Here is a 13,930-nt window from a genome sequence, read left to right as displayed (position 1 = left end):
TCCTGAACTATCCCCATATCCCTTGATTCCCCCAGAGTCCACAAATCTATCGCTCTCTGTCTTGAATATACTCAACGACTGAGTCTCCACAGCCCTCTGGGGTAGAGAATTCCAAAGATTCACCACCCTCTGAGTGAAGAAATTTCTCCTCATCTCAGTCCTAAATGGCTGACCCCTTATTCTGAGACTGTGACCCCTGGTTCTAGACTCCCCAGCCAGGGGAAACATCCTCCCTGCATCTACCCTGTCAAGCCCTGTAAGAATTTTGTATGTTTCAATGAGATCACCTCTCATTCTTCTAAACTCTAGAGAATATAGGCCTAGTCTACTCAATCTCTCCTCATAGGACAATCCCCCCATCCCAGGAACCAGTCTGGTGAACCTTCGTTGCACTCCCTCTATGGCAGGTATATCCTTCCTTAGGTAAGGAGACCAGAACTGTACACAATACTCCAGGTGTGGTCTCACCAGGGCCCTATATAATTGCAGTAAGACGTCTTTACTCTTATACTCACATCCTCTTGTAATAAAGGCCAACATACCATTTGCTTTCCTAATTGCTTGCTGTACCTGCATGTTAACTTTCAGTGATTCGTGTACAAGGACACCCAGGTCCCTCTGAACACCAACATTTCCCAATCTCTCACCATTTAAAAAATACTCTGCTTATCTATTTTTCCTACTAAAGTGGATAACTTCACATTTCTCCACATTATATTCCATTTGCCATGTTCTTGCCCACTCACTTAGCCTGTCTATATCCCCTTGAAGCCTCCTTGCATCCTCCTCACAACTTACATTCCCACCCAGCTTTGTATCATCAGCAAACTTGGATATATTACATTTGGTCCCCTCATCCAAATCATTGATGTAGATTGTGAATAGCTGAGGCCCAAGCACTGATCCTTGCGGTACCCCACTAGTTACAGCCTGCCAACCCAAAAATGACCCGTTTATTCCCACTCTCTCTGTTTTCTGTCCGTTAACCAATCCTCAATCCATGCTAGTATATTACCCCCAATCCCATGAGCCCTAATTTTGTTTATTAACCTCTTGTGTGACACCTTATCAAATGCCTTCTGAAAATCTAAATACACCACTGGTTCCCCCTTATTTATTCTGCTAGTTATAACCTCAAAAAACTCTTAACAGATTTGTCAAACATGATTTTCTTTTCATAAATCCGTGTTGACTCTGATTCTGCCCAATCATATTTTTCTAAGTGCCCTGTTACCAAGTCCTTAATAATAGATTCTGGCATTTTCCCTGCTATTGATGTCAGGCTAACTGGTCTGTAGTTCCCCATTTTCTCTCTCCCTCCTTTCTTAAATAGTGGGGTTACATTTGCCACCTTCCAATCCACAGGAACCGTTCTAGAATCTATGTAATTTTGGAAAATGACAACCAATGCATCCACTATCTCTATAGCCACCTCTTTCAAAACCCTAGATGTAGGCCATCAGGTCCAGGGGCTTTAATTTCTCCAGTACAATTTTTTTTTTTTTTTTTTACTAATTTCTTTCAGGACTGTTGTCTGTCTTTAATCTGATGGAATGGTGTGATGAAGTGTTTAAACTAGGCTGTTAATTCTCTAAATCATTTCTCAAACTAGACACATTCCTTTTGGCTGTGAATGCTGAGAGTCAATTGAAGCTTTCAAGACTGAAGTTGTTAGATTTTTGTTGGGTAAGTTTATCAAGGAATGTGCATCAAAAGCGGGTAAATGGGCTTAGCATACAGACCAGCCCTGATCTAATTGAATGGCAAAACCGGCTCAAGGAGCTGAATGGCCTCCCCCTGTTCCTGCATATCATTTCACAGAATTATTCTGCAACCTGTGACAGCCTTGGGCTAATTTCAGTTTCCATTAAATGTCATTATTCATTCCACATTTCCCACTTACTGAGAGCATTAAGCCTAGTTTAACAATAGGGGAATCTGGAACTGTTTTTATTAAGAAACCCAAGTCCCACAGCACAGGGCACCAAGGTTCAAGAGGATTACAGAGGTGTAACGGTAACTCAAGAAGCAGTTGGTCTAGAATTGGCCCAGGTAACTCATGGGTTAATCATGAGATATGCACCCCTTTCCAGACTCTCTGAAGAGGGACTGTGCAGGTTATGTCTCTTTCCCACCGCCACCACACCCCCCCCCCCCACCCCTGGATGGCTGAGTTCAGCCATGACTAGGATTGCTCAGATTTGATCCCTGACCTGTGTTGAGGTGGATGATCCCAGTCAGGGCATCCTGCAAGTCATTGGCATTGGGCTCTTGGCAAACCCACCTGAATGTCTGGTTCCTTTGGGACCCAGCTTGCTGGCTCAAGCGTTGGGCTAGCTTTATTCTACTGGGTGTCAGCATTGTACTTTCTTTTGTTTTGTTACCCACTCCCTGTTCTTGCTGTATACATGAAAAATACAGGCTTTGAGTTTGGCACCAGCCAGGAATGGCTGCTATATGTTGCCTGAGGCCTGTCACCTTAGCACCGCTCTGCTCTGCAGACGCCTTGGCACTCACCGGTCCATGAATGTTGTGTTGGTATGAGCGGCTTCTGATGTATGAGCACAATTCTGTTGTGTGAAGTTAAATCTGCGCTCTTCCTGCTTCCAGCAAGCACTATGTTGAGTATGTATGGCAGATTGAGTTCTATTGATTCTTGCCGTCTCCAACTTTCTGTGCAGAATGTTAGAATTTCTCTGTAATTTTCTAGTAAATGGCAGGGAGGGCTCAGGTGGAAAAGTTGTATAAATAATAATTCTAAAACGAATGAAAGGGAAGAGGGTAGAGTAATAGTTAGAAATTGTGCTGTAGGCACTACAAGTGAAGGAAAAACTAAAAGATGTAAAGTAATTAAACCAGGAGAGAGAAATAAGAAATGTGTGAGTAAAACAGCAGAAAGACCGGTTAGGTTGTGTGGCCCAAATAAGCATTCCTTATACAAACGCACAGAGTATAAGGAACAAATTGAGTGAATTGCAGGTGCAAATTCAACTTGGAGGCTATGACATGGCAGCCATTACTGAGACATGGCTGCAATTCAGTCAGGACTGGGAACTAAATATACCAGGTTATAAGATCTACAGGAAGGATAGGGAAACTGGTAGAGGGGGAGGAGTAGCATTAGTGATTAAGGATGAAATCACTTCAATAATGAGATGTTATAACGAGAGGTAAGCAGGCAGTGGAGACTTTATGGGTAGAATTAAGACTGTAGTGGGAGTTGTGTATAAGCCCCCCCTGGTAGCAGCTGTGAAGTGCCAGATTGTATAAATGCAGAGATTAGACAAGCGTGGAGTAAAGGCCAGAGTGCTTTTAATGGGCAATTTTAACTTTCCTATAGATTGGGATAAGCAGACTAGCACATGTCAGAAAGGTAGTGAATTTCTTGAGTGTGTTCAGGATAGTTTTCTGTAACAATATATCCTAGAACCAACAAGTAGGCATGCCATGTTATTGAGTAATGAGCCAGATTTAGTTAACAGCCTAATGGTGCGTGAACATTTATCTAAATAGCGATCATAATACGATTGAGTTCAATGTAGTGTTTGAAAGGGAGAAACGGCTACTAAGATTCTAGATTTAGGTAAGGCTGACTTCAATACGATGAGACAGAGACTGCCCACAGTAAACTGGGCAAATCTGTTAATGGGTAAAATGACAGAAGATCAGTGGGAGATGTTCAAAAAAGAATTGAATGTGATCCAGAACCAGCTTCTACCCCTAAGGGGCAAGAGCTCTGCTTGCCAAGAAAAAAGCCATGGATGACTAGAGGTAAGGGACAGCATAAAACTAAAAGAAAAAGCATACAAAAATACAAAGGACAAAAGGTGACAAAACAGATAGAGCTACAAAAAGGGACTATGAAAAGAAACTTGCAAGGGATATCAAAATCACATTTTTTACAATTATTTTATGAAAGAGGGTGGTCAGAAGCAATGTGGGCCACTTGAAAACTGATAATGGTGATATTGTAAATGGAAAATAAGGAAATGGTGGACATGTTGAATAATTACTTTGCGTCGGTATTTACAGTAGAGGCAGCGCATAGCATGCCGGACATCCCAAGCAAACGAATATTAAATCCGGGACAGGGACTCACCAAAATTAACGTAAGCAAAATAACAGTAATGAAGACAATAATGGAACGAAGAGTGACAAATCCCCAGGACCAGATGGTTTCCATCCCAGGGTTTTAAAGGAAGTAGGTGAGCACATTGCAGATGCCCGAACTGTAATCTTCCAAAGTTCCTGCGATTCAGGAACCGTTTCTTTAGATTGGAAAATTGCATGTCAATCTGCTATTTAAGAAAGGTGAGAGGGAAACCAGGGAATTATAGACCAGTTAGCCTAACATCTGTTGTCAGGAAATTATTAGTCTATAATTAAGGATAGGGTGATTGAACACCGTGAACATTTTCAGCTGATCAGAGAGCCAGCATGGATTTGTAAAGGGCAGGTCATGCCTGACAAACCTGATTGAATTTTTGGAGGAGGTGACTAAAGTAGTGGACAGGGGAATGTCTATGGATGTTATTTATATGGACTTCCAGAAGGAATTTGATAAAATCCCTCATAAGAAACTGCTAGTTAAAGTTGAAGCTCATGGAATTGAAGGCAAATTGTTGACCTAGTTAGGAAATTGGCTGAGCGGCAGGAGACAGAGTAGCGATAATGGGCAGGTACTCAAATTGGCAGAATGTGACTAGTGGTGTTGCACAAGGATCTGTGTTGGGGCCTCAACTATTCATAATATTTATTAACGACTTAGATGATGGGATAGAAAGCCACATATCCAAGTTTGCCAATGATACAAAGATAGGCGGCATTGTAGGCAGTGTAGATGGAAGCATAAAATTACAAAGACATTAAGTGAATGGGCAAAACTGTGGCAAATGGATTTCAATGTAGGCAAGTGTGAGGTCATCCACTTTGGATAGAACAGGGTACTCTCTAAATGGTGAAAGGCTAGAAACAGTGGTGGTGGTGGGGGGGGGATCCAAAGAGACTTGGGGGGACCAGGTACATAGATCATTAAAATGTCATGAACAGGTACAGAAAATAATCAAAAAGGCTAATGGAATGCTGGCCTTTATATTGAGAGGACTAGAATACAAGGGGGTAGAAGTTATGCTGCAGCTACACAAAACCCTGGCTAGACCACACCTGGAGCACTGGGAGCAGTTCTGGGCACCACACTTTAGGAAGGATATATTGGCCTTGGAGGGAGTGCAGCGTCGGTTTACCAGAATGATACCTGGACTCCAGGGGTTAAATTACAAGAAGAGATTACACAAACTAGGGTTGTAATCCCTGGAATTTAGGTGGTAAAGGGGCAATTTGATTGAAGTTTTCAAGATAATGGCCCAGAACTTGGTGTCGGGGGCTTGCCGCGTGTGCAAGCCCCCGATGTGCACTTAACCGGCGCGCCGACATCTGAAACCTGGCCCACAGTGGATTTCCTGTCAGTGGCCTGGTTCTGATGTCGGCGCGCTGTGCTTGCCTGATCCAGCGGCGTAGTTAGTGCGATGTGCCGGCTGGGATCAGGTGAGCACTGTTCAGCCAATCAGGGGAGGGGAAACTTCATTCATAAGTTTGAGAGTAAGAACTGTCAAACTCATGAAGTACTGCACTCCAAAACACTACTTAAACTTTAAATAAAATTTAAAAAAACATCCCAATCATTAAATTAAGTATAAATAAGTTTTAAAAAATAATTTAAACAATTTTTTTTTTTTTTGAAAAAAATAAATTTTTAATAAAAAGGGTCTAAAACTAAACTTACCTTATTGTCGATTCTTTAAAATAATAAACCTGTGGGGGAAAAAAAATTCTAAATTGCACTAAAACACCACTTACCTGTAAAAATAAATACTTACGTGTGCTTTTTACAAGCGTAAAGACCGGAGGCCTTTTCACATGCGCAAATCCCCCAAAACAGAGGAAATCCAAGACGCACGCGCTGCCCCCTACAGCGCACGTGCTAGCCTCTTCACCTCTTGGGTTAGAGGAGAGGAAATACCGGTTTTCAGCGCATGCGCTGTGCATGCTGAAAACCGGCATTTCCTCCGGCCAGACGCGTGAGTACCCCTTCCGTACTCGCGCGTTTGGGGAGGAATTACTGCCCCATTAAGGGGAACTGGTTGGGTCGAGAGAGAGAAACTATTTCTGCTGGTTGGGGATTCTAGGACTAGGGGGCAGAGTCTAAAAATTAGAGCCAGACCTTCCAGGAGTGAAGTCAGGAAACACTTCTACACGCAAAGGGTGGTAGAAGTTTGGAACACTCTTCCGCAAATGGCAATTGATGCTAGATCAATTAATTTTAAATCGGAGTGCGATAGATTTTTGTTAACCAAAGGTATTAAGGAATATGGAGCAAAGGTGGGTATATGGAGTTAGGTCAGAGATCAGCCATGATCTCATTGAATGGCTGAACAGGCTCGAGGGGCTAAATGGCCTCCTGTTCCAATGTTCTGTTCCTTACGTGAAGTAATTCAGTAAACTGCTGACAATTGCAATCTCAAAGCAAAATACGGCGGATGCTGGAAATCTGAATTAAAGAGAGAAAATGCTAGAAATGTTCAGCAGGTCAGGCAGCGTCTGTGGAGAGAGAAACAGAGTGATGCGCTATTAATTACTCATAAAAGACGGAGAGTTAGGAGAGTAACTAAAAGGCTTTTATTAACAAGGAACAGAGCATGCCTCTCGTGGTTGACTGGTTTCCAAGAAGGCAGGGGGCTGCAGAGCAGTCACCTTTATACCTGGGCGTGTGGGTGGAGCCAGGGGCGGAGCCAGCTGAGGCATGCATAGATACAACAGTGTGCAACAACAACAACAACGGTGAGCAACAATAACAGTGGTTTACCACATTCACCCCTTGTTTAAATTTGAGTCCGGCGGCGTGAAGTGTACGAAAGGTTCGTGTAAGTAAGTCTATCACGTGGCCTTGTATGCCGTCCTGATCGTCGTGGTGGTGGCGGCGGTGGTGATGGTGCAGCATCCAACGTTGAATCTGGCGTCTCATTGAGTGGTTGGGTGGTCAATGACGGGTCCTGGGGCTGCGGCATGCCGTCTACAGGGGTTGGGTTGTGGGTAGTGGTGGATGGCAATGGTAGTGTTTCAGGGGCACCTGAAGGTGCGAGGTCTCGTATGGAGACTGTGTCCTCCTGCCCGTCCGGGTACGCCACGTAAGCATACTGGGGGTTGGCGTGGAGGAGGCTCACCCTCTCGACCAGGGGGTCCGTTTTATGTGACCTCGCGTGCTTCCGCAGTAGGACGGGTCCTGGAGACGTCAGCCATGTCGGTAGCGAGGTCCCCGATGTGGACTTCCTGGGGAAAGTGAACATTTTTTCATGGGGGGTGGCATTGGTGGCCGTACAAAGCAGTGACCGAATGGAGTGGAGCGCCGCAGGGAGGACCTCCTGCCAGCGAGAGGCCGGAAGGCCCTTAGATTTTAAGTTTAAGAGGACGGCCTTCCAAACCGTCGCGTTCTCTCTTTCCACCTGGCCATTCCCCCGGGGGTTGTAGCTGGTGGTTCTGCTTGTAGCAATACCTCTCGTGAGCAGGTACTGACGGAGTTCGTCGCTCATAAAGGATGAGCCCCGGTTGCTATGGATATAGCTAGGGAAGCCGAACAAGGCGAAAAGGTCATTCAGACATTTAATGACCGTGGTACTGGTCATGTCTGGGCAAGGGATGGCAAACGGGAAAAGGGAGTACTCATCAATTATGTTGAGGAAGTACACGTTGCGGTCAGAGGAGGGGAGGGGCCCTTTAAAATCGACGCAAAGGGGCGAGTGGCCTTGATCAGGCTTGCTCTGGCCTATAAAAATGCGGTTTGCACTTGGCACAGATTTGGCAGTTCCTGATTGATGCGCTATCAATTACTCAAAAGTCTGAGGTTAAGCGAGTAACTAACAGGCTTTTATTAACAAGAGAATGAAGGTGTGCCTCGAGTGGTCGACCGGTCCAGAATACAGAGGGACTGTGGAGCAGTCACCTTTATACCTGGACTCGTGGGAGGAGTCAGCCGAGGCATGTACAGACATGTACACAGTGGAATACAAACACTCATACAGGCAGGTATAACAGTGGTTTACCACATTCACCCCTTGTTTAAAAATGAGTCCGGCGGGGTGAAGTGTATTAAAGGTTTGTGTATTGGAGTCTCTCCGGAGGTCTTGTCTGCCGCTGTGATCGACGTGGTAACGGCAGGGGTAGTGATGCTTCCGGCGTCGAGTCCCGCGTAGGCTGGGGCACTGGTGTGTAGTCCTCGTGGGTGTCGAGCGGGTCGCGGGGCCCAGGCGTGCCATCTGCTGGGGTTGGGTATTGGATCGTGGGGGGTGGTGGTAGTGGGTTACTGGGGCCCCCGAGGGTGCGAGGTCTCGTAGGGAGACTGTGTCCTCCCGCCCGTCCGGGTACGCAATGTAAGCGTACTGGGGGTTGGCGTGGAGGAGGTCGACCCTCTCGACCAGGGGGTCCGTTTTATGGGTCCTCGCGTGTCTTCTCCGTAGGACCGGCCCTGGGGACGTCAGCCATGGTGGTAGCGATGTCCCCGATGTGGACTTCCTTGGGAAGACAAACATTTTCTCATGAGGGGTGGCGTTAGTGGCAGTGCAGAGCAGTGACCGAATAGAGTGGAGCGCAGCGGGGAGCACATCCTGCCAGCGGGAGGTCGGAAGGCCCCTAGACTTTAAGGCTAGCAGGGCGGCCTTCCAAACTGTCGCATTCTCTCTTTCCACCTGCCCGTTCCCCCGGAGGTTGTAACTGGTGGTCCTGCTTGTGGCAATACCCCTAGCGAGCAGGCACTGGCGGAGTTCATCGCTCATAAACGATGAGCCCCGGTCGCTATGGATATAGCTGGGGAAACCGAACAGGGTGAAGAGGTCGTTTAGACATTTAATGACCGTGGCACTGGTCATGTCCGGGCAGGGGATGGCGAATGGGAAACGGGAGTACTTATCAATAATGTTGAGGAAGTACACATTACGGTCGGAGGAGGGGAGAGGCCCTTTAAAATCAACGCTCAGGCGCTCAAAGGGGCGAGTGGCTTTTATCAGGTGAGCCCTGTCTGGTCTATAAAAGTGCGGTTTGCACTCAGCGCAGACTTGGCAGTTCCTGGTCATGGTCCTGACCTCCTCAATGGAGTAAGGCAGGTTGCGGGCCTTGATGAAGTGGAAGAACCTGGTGACCCCCGGGTGGCAGAGGTCATTGTGGAGGGCCCGCAGTCTATCGATCTGCGCGCTGGCGCAGGTGCCACGCGATAGAGCATCCGGGGGTTCATTGAGCTTCCCGGGCCGGTACAAGATCTCGTAATTGTAGGTGGAAAGTTCGATTCTCCACCTCAAGATCTTGTTGTTTTTGATTTTGCCCCTCTGCTTGTTGTTAAACATAAAAGCAACTGAACGCTGGTCAGTGAGCAGGGTCAATCGTTTTCCGGCCAGGTAGTGCCTCCAATGACGCACAGCCTCCACAATAGCCTGGGCCTCCTTCTCAACAGCAGAGTGTCTGGTCTCCGGGCCCTGGAGGGTTCGTGAAAAGAAGGCCACGGGTCTCCCCGCCTGATTAAGGGTAGCGGCCAGGGCAAAGTCGGACGCGTCGCTTTCCACCTGGAAGGGGATGGATTCGTCCACTGCATGCATGGTGGCTTTGGCAATGTCTTCCTTGATACGGTGGAAGGCTAAGCGGGCCTCTGCCGTTAAGGGAAAAGAGGTGGACTTGATCAGCGGACGGGCCTTGTCCGCATAGTAGGGGACCCAATGGGCGTAATAGGAGAAAAACCCTAGGCACCTCTTCAGGGCCTTGAGGCAGTGGGGCAGTGGGAGTTCCATAAGGGGACGCATCCGGTCGGGGTCGGGACCGATGACTCCGTGTTCCACAACACAGCCAAAGATGGCGAGGCAGGTTGTGCGGAATATGCACTTCTCCTTGTTATATGTCAGGTTCAGGAGTTGGGCGGTGCAGAGGAATTTTTTGAAGTTTGCGTCATGGTCCTGCAAGTCATGGCCACAGATGGTCACATTGTCCAGATATGGGAAAGTGGCCTGCAACGCATTTTGATCGACCATCCGGTCCATCTCCCTTTGGAAGACGGAGACCCCGTTGGTGACGCCAAAGGGAACCCTAAGGAAGTGATAGAGGCGGCCGTTTGCCTCAAAGGCAGTATACTGGCGGTCCTCAGGGCGGATAGGGAGCTGGTGGTACGCTGATTTCAGGTCAATGGTCGAGAAGACGCGGTACTGCGCGATCTGGTTGACCATATCAGCTATGCGGGGGAGTGGGTAAGCGTCCAGCAGGGTGTAGTGATTTATTGTCTGGCTGTAGTCGATGACCAGGCGCTGCTTCTCGCCAGTCTTAATGACCACAACCTGGGCTCGCCAGGGGCTGGTGCTGCCCTCAATAATCCCCTCCTTCAGGAGCCGCTCCACTTCGGTTTTAATGAGAACCCTGTCCCCGGCACTGTATCGCCTGCTCTTTGCGGCGATGGGCTTACAGTCGGGGGTGAGGTTAGCAAACAGTGGGGGGGGGGGTGACTCTGAGTGTGGAGAGGTTGCACCTGGTGCGCGGCGGGCAATTTGGAAGCTGCTGGCTGCGGACTGTGAGTGGGGGGAGGGGTCCACCGTACGCCATCGTAACACTTTTAAGGTGGCACTGGCAATCTAACCCCAGTAGGACGGCAGCGCAGAGGTGGGGCAGGACCAGAAGTCTAAAATTATTGTACACAGTCCCGTCTACTAAGAGTGTCACCATGCAGTAGCCGCCAATGTCCGCCGACTGGGACTCGGATGCCATAGAAATCCGCTGGTGCGCAGGCAGGACTGGGAGAGAGCAACGCCGCACCGTGTCGGGGTGGATGAAGCTCTCTGTGCTCCCAGAGTCAAAAAGGCAGATTGTTTCATGACCATTTACCTTAATGTCCATTGTGGACCGGGCCAGTTGGTGCGGTCTCGCTTGGTCCAGCGTAACGGAGGCCAGCGTAGGGGTCGGTGTGTCGTTGCGAGTATCAGATGAGGCGGTGTTGGGGGCCAAGATGGCGGCGTCCATGATCCTCATGTGGCTGGAGGCATCCAAAATGGCTGCTGTTCCGGTGGTTCGCACATGGCTGGGGAGGCCCAAGATGGCGGCCCACACGCAGCGCTGCTGGGGTTCGGGGTGGCTTTGGCCCTGCAGACGCTGGCGTAGTGTCCCTTCTTCCCGCAACCCGAGCAGATTGCATTTTTCGCCGGGCAGCGCGCTCTGGGGTGTTTGGCCTGGCCACAGAAGTAGCATTTCTGGCCTTGGGACACTGCTGCGGTAGTTGGGCCGTTGCTGGGATGTGGCTGGGGTGGCACGGCGCTATGAGACGGTCCTACCGTGTCCCAGGCTGTCGTTCCCCGCGGCGTCCACGGTGCAGAGGAGTAGGCATCCATGCCCCGGTAGGCTGCGTCCAATGATAGTGCGAGTTCAGAGGCCTTGTTGAGGTCGAGGTCACTCTGCTCCAATAGTCGCTGTCGGGTGTAATTGGACCTGTGGCCCGCCACAAAAGCATCCCGGATAAGTTCCTCTGTGTACACGGCGGCCTTTACATCCTTACAACCACAGGCCCGGCCAAGCACAGACAGTGCCTGAAGGTATTCCTCGGTCGATTCCCCAGGTTGTTGTTTACGACTCCCCAGGAGGTGCCTGGCGTACACCTCGTTCACTGGGCGCGTGTACTGGTCCTTGAGCTTGAGAGCAGCCGTGTACGAGGTCGCGTCCTGGATGACCGAGTACGCTCGGTGGTTCACTTTGTAGATCAGGACATCCAGTTTGTCCTCATCCGATTTGACCGTTGCAGCGGAGGCGATCAGGAATTTTTCAAAGCACTTAAGCCAGTGAGCAAACTTGGTGGATGCGTCCGGCTCCCGATGGTCTAAGTCCAGGCATGCTGGTGTGAGGATCTTCTCCATTATAAAAAATCTTGTTAATAAAATTGATGCGCTATCAATTACTCAAAAGACTGAGGTTAAGCGAGTAACTAACAGGCTTTTATTAAGAGAATGAAGGTGTGCCTTGAGTGGTCGACCGGTCCAGAATACAGAGGGACTGTGGAGCAGTCATCTTTATACCTGGACTCGTGGGAGGAGTCAGCCGAGGCATGTACAGACATGTACACAGTGGAATACAAACACTCATACAGGCAGGTATAACAGTGGTTTACCACACTGGTCATGGTCCTGACCTCCTCGATGGAGTAGGGCAGGTTACGGGATTTGATGAAATGGAAGAACCTGGTGACCCCCGGGTGGCAGAGGTCATTGTGGAGGGTCTGCAGTCTATCAACCTGCGCGTTGGCGCATGTACCACGTGATAGGGCATCTGGGGGCTCATTGAGTTCCCCGGGCCGGTACAAGATATCGTAATTGTAGGTGGAGAGTTCAATTCTCCACCTCAAGATCTTGTCGTTCTTGATTTTGCCCCTCTGCTTATTATTAAACATAAAAGCCACTGAACGCAGGTCAGTGAGCAGGGTAAATCGTTTTCCGGCCAGGTAATGCCTCCAATGTCGCACCGCTTCCACAATGGCCTGGGCCTCCTTTTCGACAGAGGAGTGTCGAATCTCGGGGCCCTGGAGGGTCCTTGAGAAAAAGGCCACGGGTCTCCCCGCCTGGTTAAGGGTTGCAGCTAGGGCGAAGTCGGATGCGTCGCTCTCCACTTGGAAAGGGATGGACTCATCCACTGCGTGCATTGTGGCCTTCGCAATATCTCTTTTTATGAGAGTAAAGGCTGCACATGCCTCTGCTGTCAGGGGGAAGGAGGTGGACTTGATGAGGGGTCTGGCTTTGTCCGCATAGTTGGGCACCCACTGAGCATAGTAAGAGAAAAACCCTAGGCATCTCTTCAGTGCTTTTTGGCAGTGGGGGAGGGGGAGCTCCATAAGGGGGCGCATTCTGTCAGGGTCGGGGCCGATGACTCCGTTCTCCACTACGCAGCCAAGAATGGCAAGGCGCATGGTGCGAAACATACATTTGTCCTTGTTGTATGTTAGGTTCAGCCGCTGGGCCGTACGGAGGAATTTCTCTAGGTTAACGTCATGGTCCTGCTGGTCGTGGCCGCAGATGGTGATGTTGTCTAGATAGGGGAAGGTGGCATGCAGCGCGTTCTGGTCAACCATTCGGTCCATCTCCCTTTGGAAGACCGAAACCCCGTTGGTGATGCCGAAGGGGACTCGGAGGAAGTGGTAGAGACGACCGTCAGCTTCAAAAGCTGTGTACTGGCGGTCCTCAGCCCTGATGGGGAGCTGGTGGTATGCCGACTTCAGATCAATCGTCGAGAACACCCGGTATTGTGCTATCTGATTGACCATGTCAGATATGCGGGGGAGTGGGTATGCATCTAACTGGGTGTAGCGATTGATCGTCTGGCTGTAGTCAATAACTAGGCGCTGTTTTTCGCCAGTCTTCACTACCACCACTTGTGCTCGCCATGGGCTAGTGCTACCCTCAATAATCCCTTCCTTCAGGAGTCTTGCTACTTCGGATTTAATGAAGCTCCTATCCCCGGCACTGTACCGCCTGCTTTTGGTAGCGATGGGCTTACAGTCGCAGGTGAGGTTAGCGAACAAGGCGGGGGGGGGATCTTTAAGCGTGGAGAGGCTGCAAATGGTGCGCGGCGGGCGATTTAAAAGCTGCTGGCTGCAGACTGTGAGTGGGGGGAGGGGTCCGCCGTACGCTAATGTGACACTTTTAAGGTGGCACTGAAAATCCAACCCCAGTAGAACGGCAGCGCAGAGATGGGGCAGGACAAGAAGTTTAAAATTTTTGTATTCTGTGCCCCTTACTGAAAGGGTCACTACGCAGTAGCCACCGACGTCTGCTGAATGGGATTTGGAAGCCATAGAGATCCGATGGCGCGTTGGCAGGACCGGGAGAGAGTAACTGCGCACCGTGTCGGGATGGATAAAGCTCTCCGTGCT

Source organism: Somniosus microcephalus, chromosome 21, assembly GCF_052327205.1.
Source record: "Somniosus microcephalus isolate GS21.2 chromosome 21, FLI_Smic_1.0, whole genome shotgun sequence".
Taxonomy (NCBI): domain Eukaryota; kingdom Metazoa; phylum Chordata; class Chondrichthyes; order Squaliformes; family Somniosidae; genus Somniosus; species Somniosus microcephalus.
The sequence above is the reverse complement of the archived record's forward strand: the minus strand, read 5'-3'. Positions refer to the sequence as shown.